This window comes from Petromyzon marinus, unplaced genomic scaffold, assembly GCF_048934315.1.
Source record: "Petromyzon marinus isolate PM22_M1 ecotype Great Lakes invasive population unplaced genomic scaffold, UKy_Petmar_22M1.pri1.0 PM_Scaffold_86, whole genome shotgun sequence".
NCBI classification, from domain to species: Eukaryota; Metazoa; Chordata; class Hyperoartia; order Petromyzontiformes; family Petromyzontidae; genus Petromyzon; species Petromyzon marinus.
This window is the reverse complement of record NW_027423695.1, coordinates 220264-230164: the sequence shown is the minus strand read 5'-3', so window position 1 is coordinate 230164 and position 9901 is coordinate 220264. Positions and strand designations below refer to the sequence as shown.

General features: G+C 57.6%; 1 protein-coding gene across 1 annotated transcript in view; it reads left to right on the top strand.

Annotated features, from left to right (window-relative positions):
* Positions 1-620: 620 nt before the first annotated feature.
* Positions 621-9901, top strand: part of LOC142905257 (LHFPL tetraspan subfamily member 3 protein-like) — a 36436-nt gene continuing 27155 nt past the window's right edge. The window contains exon 1 of the mRNA XM_076064872.1: positions 621-951. The gene's annotated coding sequence lies outside the window, so the exon portion shown is untranslated. The remainder of the gene's footprint in view (positions 952-9901) is intronic.

The following is a 9901-nucleotide window of genomic DNA, read 5'->3' as shown; positions in this document are numbered from 1 at the left end:
GTGTATGTATCAATGTGTGTATGTATCTGTGTGTATGTATCTGTGTGTGTGTATCTGTGTGTATGTATCTGTATGTATCTGTATGTATATGTGTGTATGTATCTGTGTGTATGTATCTGTATGTATCTGTGTGTATGTATCTGTGTGTATGTATCTGTGTGTATGTATCTGTATGTATCTGTGTGTGTATCTGTGTGTACCCTGCGGCACGGCCATGACCCCCGTGCTGATGCCCGAGATGACGTCACCCGGGAGCAGCGCGCGCGCGCGGTACCGCGGCACCCAGCGCAGCGCGGGCACGCGCCGCAGCAGCGTGGCGCGTGCCCGCGCGCGGGAACACCTGGAGGGGGGGGGGGCAGGAGATGGGGGGGGGGGGGCATGAGTGGGGGGGGGGCAGGAGTGGGGGCAGGTGGGCAGTAGTGGGTTAAGGGGTGGGGGCGACAGGCAGGCGAGTGTTAGTATAGGGGGGGGGGGCAGCGTGTGGGCAGCAGGAAACGTGGAGGGGGTAGTTAGATTGGGGGGCTGGAGGGGATAGTGGGGGGGGGGGCTAGGGGGGTATGGAGGAGGTGGTGGGCGCAGGGGGTGGCGAGGGGAATGGCCGTGCTCTGCCGGGGGGTCGCGGGATCCTTGAGGGATCACGGGGTCCTGTGTGCCGCTTAGGGGGTCCCGAGGGGTCCCGAGGGCCCATGAGGCCCAGGAGGGTCGCGAGGCTCGCTCGACCCGTGGGTGCCTGAGGGCCCGAGGGACGCCTGCGCAGAGATCTGGGTCCTCACCTGAAGTAGCGAGAGAGCCACGCGCGCCGCGGGGGTCCTTGTGGCCCCCTTTCCGCGGCGGTCCCCTGCGTCGGAGCACGAAGATGGTTGCCGAGGTGGCCCGACATGGAGTGTCCTGCTGGACGAGGAGGAGGAGCAGACGAGGATGAGGATCCACCCGGGGGGTGGACACCTCCACGTGAGTCGGGGCACTCGACTCACGAGCCATGTGCCGTAATTGCACGCGCGTGGGTGAATGGGTGAGTGAGTGGGTGGGTAGGTGAGTGAGTGGGTGAGTGAGTGGGTAGGTGAGTGAGTGGGTGAGTGGGTAGGTGAGTGTGTGAGGGGTGGATGAGTGAGGGGTGAGTGAGTGAGGGGTGAGTGAGTGAGTGAGTGGGTGAGGAGTGAGTGAGTGAGTGGGTGAGTGAGTGGGTGAGTGAGTGGGTGAGTGAGGGGTGAGTGAGTCGGTGAGTGAGTGTGTGAGGGGTGAGTGAGTGAGTGAGTGGGTAAGTGGGTGAGTGAGGGGTGAGTGGGTGGGTGAGTGAGGGGTGAGTGAGTGGGTGAGTGGGTGGGTGAGGGGTGAGTGAGTGGGTGAGTAAGTGGGTGAGTGAGTGGGTGAGTGAGTGAGTGGGTGAGTCTGTGAGTGGTGAGTGAGTGAGGGATGAGTGAGTGGGTGAGTGGGTGGGTGAGGGGTGAGTGAGTGGGTGAGTAAGTGGGTGAGTGAGTGGGTGAGTGAGTGGGTGAGTGAGTGGATGAGGGATGAGTGAGTGTTTGAGGGGTGAGTGGGTGAGTGAGGGGTGAGTGGGTGGGTGAGTGAGTGAGGGGTGAGTGAGTGGGTGGGTGAGTGAGTGGTGAGTGAGTGGGTGAATGGGTGAGCGAGTGCGTGAGGTGAGTGGGTGAGGGGTGAATGAGTGAGTGGGAGGGTGAGTGAGTGGGTGGGTGAGTGAGGGGTGAGTGAGTGGGTGAGTGAGTGGGTGAATGAGTGAGTGGGTGAGTGAGTGGGTGGGTGAGGGGTTGAGTGAGTGAGTGGGTAAGTAAGTGGGTGGGTGGGTGAGGGGTGAGTGAGTGGGTGAGTAAGTGGGTGAGTGAGTGAGGGGGTGAGTGAGGGGGTGAGTGAGTGGGTGAGTGGGTGAGGGGTGAGTGGGTGAGCGGTGAGCGGGTGAGTGGTTGAGTGAGTGAGCTGGCGAGTTTGTGAGCGAATGGCTGGCTTGGTTAGTGAGTGAGTGAGCTGGTTGGTGAGTCTGTGAGTGAGTGGGTGGGTGAGTAAGTGGGTGAGTGAGTGGGTGAGTGAGTGGGTTAGTGAGTGAGTGGGCAAGTGAGTGAGCTGGTTGGTGAGTCTGTGAGTGAGTGAGTGGGTGAGTAAGTGGGTGAGTGAGTGGATGAGTGACTGGGTTAGTGAGTGAGTGGGCGAGTGAGTGAGCTGGTTGGTGAGTCTGTGAGTGAGTGGGTGAGTAAGTGGGTGAGTGAGTGGGTGAGTGAGTGAGTGAGCGAGTGAGTGAGCTGGTTGGTTAGTCTGTGAGTGAGTGAGTGGGTGAGTGAGTGGGTGAGTGAGTGGGTGAGTGGGTGAGTGAGTGAGTGGGCGAGTGAGTGAGCTGGTTGGTGAGTCTGTGAATGAGTGAGTGCGTGAGTGAGTGGGTGAGTGAGTGGGTGAGTGAGTGAGCTGGTTGGTGAGTCTGTGAGCGAGTGAGTGGGTGAGTGAGTGGGTTAGTGAGTGAATGGGCGAGTGAGTGAGCTGGTTGGTGAGTCTGTGAGTGAGTGAGTGGGTGAGTGAGTGGGTGAGTGAGTGGGTGAGTGAGTGAGTGGGTGAGTGAGTGGGCGAGTGAGTGAGTGGGCGAGTGAGTGAGTGGGCGAGTGAGTGAGCTGGTTGGTGAGTCTGTGGGTGAGTGAGTGAGTGGGTGAGTGGGTGAGTAAGTGGGTGGGTGAGTAAGTGGGTGAGTGAGTGGGTGAGTGAATGGGCGAGTGAGTGAGTGGGCGAGTGAGTGAGCTGGTTGGTGAGTCTGTGAGTGAGTGAGTGGGTGAGTGGGTGAGTGAGTGAGCTGGTTGGTGAGTCTGTGAGTGAGTGGGTTAGTGAGTGAGTGGGTTAGTGAGTGAGTGAGCGAGTGAGTGAGCTGGTTGGTGAGTCTGTGAGTGAGTGAGTGGGTGAGTGAGTGGGTTAGTGAGTGGGTGAGTGAGTGAGTGGGTTAGTGAGTGAATGGGTTAGTGAGTGAGTGAGTGAGCTGGTTGGTGAGTCTGTGAGTGAGTGAGTGGGTTAGTGAGTGAGTGGGCTAGTGAGTGAGTAAGTGGGTGAGTGAGTGGGTGAGTGAGTGGGTTAGTGAGTAAGTGGGTGAGTGAGTGGGTGAGTGGGTGAGTGAGTGGGTTAGTGAGTGAGTGAGCTGGTTGGTGAGCCGGCACGAAGTCCCTTACTCGCAATCGCGGAGTCTCACGGAGAGGCGAGTTTCGAGATGCGCTGGTGTGGTCCTGCGGAAACGCAAGGATGCCGGAGACCCCAGAGCAGACCCAGAGAGACGAGGCGCTACCCCCCACCCACCCACACACACCCACCCACCCACACATCCCCACACACACCCCACCCACACACACCCACCCACCCACACATCCCCACACACACCTACACACACAACCACCCACACCCACCCACACACACATCCACACACACAAACACTCACACACACACACCCACACACATCCACACACCCACCCACACACACACCCACACACATCCACACACACACACACACATCCACACACACCCACACACACACATCCACACACACACACCCACACACACATCCACACACACACACCCACATCCACTCACACACACACTCACACACACCCACCCACCCACACCCACCCACACCCACCCACACCCACCCACACCCACCCACACACACATCCACACACACAAACACCCACACACACAAACACTCACACACACCCACACACACCCACACACACATCCACACACACACACACCCACACACACATCCACACACACACTCACCCACACACCCACCCACACCCACCCACACCCACCCACACCCACCCACACACACACCCACCCACACCCACCCACACCCACCCACACACCCACCCACACACACATCCACACACGCACATCCACACACACACATCCACACACACACATCCACACACACACATCCACACACACACATCCACACACACACACAAGGCAAAGACAAAGGCCCCCCGTGTAGTCAGGACGGGTCGGAGGCAGGCCAGCCTGGATGTTTCAAACCGGAGCAGACAACACGTACTTAAACTCAACAAAGACAAAGATCCCCCGTGTAGCCTTCACAGACTGTTGGGGCAAGTGCTGTTAGCCAGCGCCTATGCTGGCTGGCACGGCAAAGAGGGGGTCAGTGGCCAACACCACGCCCGGCCGCCTTTGTCTCCCTAGTGGCGATGCTCACACATCACACCAGGTACGCATTTGAGGCTGAGTCGACCTAGGGGAGGCCCAGGACCGGTTCAGATAATCGTCACTGGTGTTGGCCGTGAGCGGGAATCGAACCCAGGTCACCTGGTTCGTAGCGCAGCGCGCTAACCGCTACACCACCGCTCCTCAAACTCAACACACACTCACAAACATGCAGACACATACATACACTAAGTAGCGGTGACGTCACAACGGCGCTCGTGCCAGGCTAAGTGCACTTTAAGGCTACGCGAAGTGTCGAACGCACTTGCTGACCAACTCAATCACCCGCCCACCAGCTCACTCACTCACCAACCACTCACTCACCGCATTCACTCGCTTACTAACTCACTCACCAGCTCACTCACTCAGCACAACAATCACTCACGCATGCAACCACTTAAATCACTCCCCCCACTTACTCGCTCATCCACCTACTCACTCAGCCACCCACTCCCTCACTAACTCACCCACGTAACTTCTTAATTCAATCGCCCACTCACTCAGCCACCCACGTCACTCAGTTATCCACCCAGTCACTCAGCCATCCACTCAGCCGCCCACCCACTCACTCAGCCACCCACCCACTCACTCAGTTAACCACCCAGTCACTCAGCCATCCACTCAGCCGCCCACCACTCACTCAGCCACCCACCCACTCACTCAGCCACCCACTCCCTCACTCACTAACTCACCACGTAACTACTTAATTCAATTGTCCACTCACTCAGCCACCCACTCCCTCGCTCACTAACTCACCACGTAACTACTTAATTAAATCGCCCACTCACTCAGCCGCCCACCCACTCACTCAGCCACCCACCCACTCACTCAGCCACCCACCCACTCAGTCAGCCACCCACTCACTCACTAACTCACCATGTAACTACTTCATTCAATCGCCCACTCACTCAGCCACCCACTCACTGACTTAACCACCCACTCACTCAGCCACCCACCCACTCACTCAGCCATCCACCCACCCACTCAGCCATCCACTCACTCACTTAACCACCCACTCACTCAGCCACCCACCCACTCACTCAGCCACCCACCCACTCACTCAGCCACCCACTCACTCACTCAGCCACCCACTCACTCACTCAGCCATCCACTCACTCATCCACTCAATCGTCCACATTTCATCTCGTGGGTTTAGTGCGCTTGGGGCTTACCAGTCCATTACATAAATATCTATAGACTGATGATGATGATGACGACGACGACGATACGTGAGTAATGTTGCTGATGGTGGTCACCACGCTCGCGGGCTCGCCGCTCAGCTCGGGTTTCCTTCACCAGGGCTCCGCTAATCCTCGTGCCACGAGGGGACACGGGGAGACCCGGGGGGAAGGGGGGCTTCAGATGAAGGGGCCCTAATGCGCCACACACCTGACACCGCTGCCCTCGCTCGGGGTTTTAATTAAAATCAGCGCGGACACAGCACGGAGCTGGGCCCCTCTGTGGAAGGGGGAGGGGGGTCTCACCACGGAGCTGGGTCCGGGTCCCACCATGGAGGGGGTTCCATCGTGGAGACGGGGGGGGGGTCTCACCACGGAGCTGGGTCCCACCGTGGAAGGGGTCTCACCACGGAGCTGGGCCCCACCGTGGAGGGGGGGGGGCATTACATCGTAGAGGGGGGGGGTCTCACCACGGAGCTGGGTCCCACCGTGGAGGGGAGTTACATCGTAGAGAGGGGGGGGTCTCACTACGGAGCTGGGCCCCACCGTGAAAGGTGGTCCCACCGTTGAGAGAGGTTCCACCGTGGAGGGGGGTCTCAGACCTGTGCAGCTCCATCAGCGGGGGCCTCAGTTGCGCACGGCACATGCCCCCCCCCCCCATCATCTCCTACACCGCCACCACCACCGGGGGGACACGCGACTGCGCTGCGCTCGGCCCCGCGGTGGCGAGCGACAGCCACCGCACGTGGTCGCCGGCCCACGTGGACGGCAAACCTGAGGACATTGCTCGGTAACCTGCATTGCCACTAGGTATCAAAGGGGCAGTGCAGCGTTACCTCTCTGTGTACATAACGGTTAGGGTCAGACGAGGTGAAGTGGATCGTAGCCACAGTTTGGTAAGAACCAATCAGACAGTTTCACGTGGGAATGTGGGATTGGTTACACCTGGCCACAAATGGGTATAAGAAGGGTGAGTGCGCAGAGTGCGGGGAGTTCTCTCCCTACACGAAGACCGAAGCCCGGGCTGAAGATAGCCAGGACCCTGAACCTGGCCTTCCAGCCCTTCTGAGGGCTAAGGCTCGGCGTATCCAGTGGTCAAGACCCACCGGGCTAGCGGTGGGTCAGATAGTCTCCCCTATGTCCAAGCCGGAGGACTCTAGGATAGCGGTAGACTCGAGAGTAAGTCCTGCTGTACCTCCGTAGGTTAGCAAGAGACCTGTGTGCAAGTCCCGCTAAGTCCGGAGGCTGTACCTTCTTTGGGTATCGGGTGAGGGGACCGTATACCCTTTTGTGAGTTAGGGCTGTGTAAGAGAAGTATTACAATAAACAGAGTGTGCCTCATAAGAAGTTTATTCGTCATTATAAACACTACAACTGGAGTCAGAAGTGGTTGAAAAATGGAAACAAAAAGTTCAGCCCACGTGTGAGGTCAGCATGGAGAAAACCCTGACTCACCTGCGGGAACCGCCAACTCCACTGAAAATGCCGGCGCATTGCCAGCCGCCCAACCACCGGCTCAGCAGCCGGTCGCTCCTCTTGCCATGGGGGACGGACTCCGGGCAGCACACAGCTGTCTCGTCCAACTTCTACATGCTTCAGCCTCCATTCTTGACGAGATCAACTTGGAGGCTGCGGGCGGATCAGATCAGCCGCCGGCGGATGTTCCCGCCATCGGCCAAGACGGACATTTTGAATTTCCCGCCGAGGCATCACGTGGTTCCGCCGGAAGCGGAAGCCAAGGGCATTCTGGGAATGTTGGGGGCCAATCGCACCTCGCAGCGTCATCGGCGCGCGACACTGTCAACTCACGCTACTCAGACGACGCCGCGTCAACACAGTACCGACAGAGTACAGTAGACGCTATCGGCCAGGCGATTGCCGATTTCCTACTCGAGTCTGTCCTCCAGAAGATGCTGGAACTGGCGTGCAAGCTGTGCATCGTCATTCAAGCGGTGGACAAGGAGAATATGTGCTCGCTACGAGCCGCTCGCAGCATCCACGCGCATTTATTGCTCCACACGGATTCGACCATCGCCGCCTCGGCTTCGACGTCGGAGCCTGCCAGCAGGGACGACGGCTTCTCCCGCGACCGGGCCTTCATGGCAACCAGGGCAACGGGCCGGCGATCGTCCGACCATGCCGGTCGCCGCAATTACCAGCAGCGTGGACGGCCTCCTCCACGCAGCGACGTGACGTGCTTCAACTGTGGCCGACGAGGCCACATCTTCTCTGACTGCCGTGCGCCTCGACGACGCTCCTCCGGATCCTCAGGCCAGGACTACAGGACGCCCATGGCATCGCGGCACAATCGGGCAAGTTGCGATGCCTCTCACGCTCGTCCCTCATTCACACCATACCCACCGCAACACACCATAAGAAATGCTCGGGATCCGACGTGTGATGCGCAGTGTTCCGGCAATTCTCCGCGGCCACTCGGACCTGGGCAGTGGTCTGAGTTGGCCCATAGGGTAGTCGCGGCGACGGCAGGTTCCTCCGTGGTTGTCGGTTCGATCGAGGGTGTGGAATTCCGTGAGTTGGTTGATACTGGTGCGTCGGCTACGATCATTTCGGATTTGATTGATAATATACTGCCCGTACGATGCCGCCCCTGGGAATGTGTTTCTATCCCTGTTTCGCCGCTAATGGAAGTTCGCTGGGCATTATTGGGCAAATTCGTGCGCAAATTTCGATCGGTGGCATTCAATTGGCGGGTCCTATTTTGGTATCTTCCTCCCTCGCCGTGCCATGTTTGTTAGGCACTGACTTTCTCGCGAAAAGGCCTATTAAAATCCTTGTGGATCAAGGTTGTATCAAACTCCCGTCGGGCCGTCGGATGACGTTCTTGCCCATGCCCGCACATCCACGCAGGGCTAATGCCTCTGTGCAGGCGTTCGTCGCAGGCACAGTACGTATTCCGCCAGGAGCACAAATGCTCGTGCCCTTGCGATTAAAGAAACCGCTAGCCCCGGACGCCTCAGCACATGGCGTTTTGCTGGGGCCTTCAAACACAGTTGTTAAAAGGTTGGATTTGGTGGCTGCACAGACAGGGAGCTGTTCTTGCAGGTGGTGAATGTCGGGTTGTCCACAACCGTCATTCCGCAAGGAACTGTGCTCGCTCACGCGACGCCGGTGCCCAGGGGCACCGGCGTCGTGGGACACGTGCTTGACAGGCCACAGGTTCAACCTCCTTCCAAATCGGATGAGAAATGGTTGGACACGCTCTGTGCAGACATGGGTTTTCTGTCCGGTTTGCAGCAAATAAAATTGCGCGCTCTTCTGCGAGAATTTAGTTTTTGTGTTGATTTTCGGCGCCTAAATAAAATCTCGGTAGCTGACGCCTACCCTCTCCCTCGTATGGATGAGTCATTGGATGCCCTGGCAGGGGCGCACTATTTTTCCATTTTGGACCTTCTGTCGGGGTTTTGGCAACTTCCCCTCGACGAGGCATCAAAACCTAAGACTGCTTTTCGGACACCACAGGGCCTTTTTGAGTTTAATAGATTGCCCATGGGTCTCCACTCGGCCCCAGCGACATTCCAGATGCTCATGGAGCTGGTCCTCGCTGGGCTCTAGTGGGACTCATGTCTCATTTATCTTGACGACGTCATTGTCTTTAGCCGCACGTTTGGCGAACACCTTGAGCGATTGCGTGTTATCTTCTTGAAGATGCGGGCTGCTAACTTAAAATTCAAACTGCAGAAATGTCACCTTCTGCGTGAGTCTGTGCGCTATTTGGGCCACATAGTCAGCCGCTCGGGAATTTCTACCGACTCTGAAAAAACCAAATGCGTTAGCCAATGGCCGACCCCTACATCTGCGGGCGATGTTCGCAGTTTTATTGGTTTTGCGTCATATTACCGCCGTTTTGTTGCTGGCTTCGCGACGATTGCCAAACCGCTTCATGCTCCTACGTCCAAAGGGTTGATGTTTCATTGGGGGGATGCGGAACGGGCCGCATTCGACTCTTTGCGGAACGCACTCGTGATGGCACCGTTCCTAGCATAACCCGATTTTTCTGTACCATTCGTATTGGACACTGACGCTAGAAATACGGGGATTGGCGGTGTTTTGTCCCAAAGAGTTGATGGCATTGAAAGGGTCGTTGCCTATGGTAGCAGAGTTTTGTCTTCTGCTGAACAATGATACTGTGTTACCCGACGTGAGCTGCTGGCCATTGTCTTTTTCATTCAGCAATACAGGCCGTACCTATGTCGTCAGCATTTTACCATGCGATCTGATCATTCGGCATTACAGTGCGCTATGCGGGTTGACCAACCGTCTGGCCAGCTTTCTCGGTGGCTCGAAGTCTTTCAGGACTATGATTTTAATGTTACTTACCGTAAGGGTGCACAACACACGAATGCCGATGCATTGTTTCGCCTCCCGCCGGCTCTAAAATGTGCATGCTTTTTGGGCTCTGGCCGCTGTAAGCCGCCACTGCCTGAGCAGGTCACGCCTCTCGAAACGGTGTCTGCCGCGCTTCCCGACACCTCAGCGCCGATGTCGGACCATGCGGATCCAACGGCCAG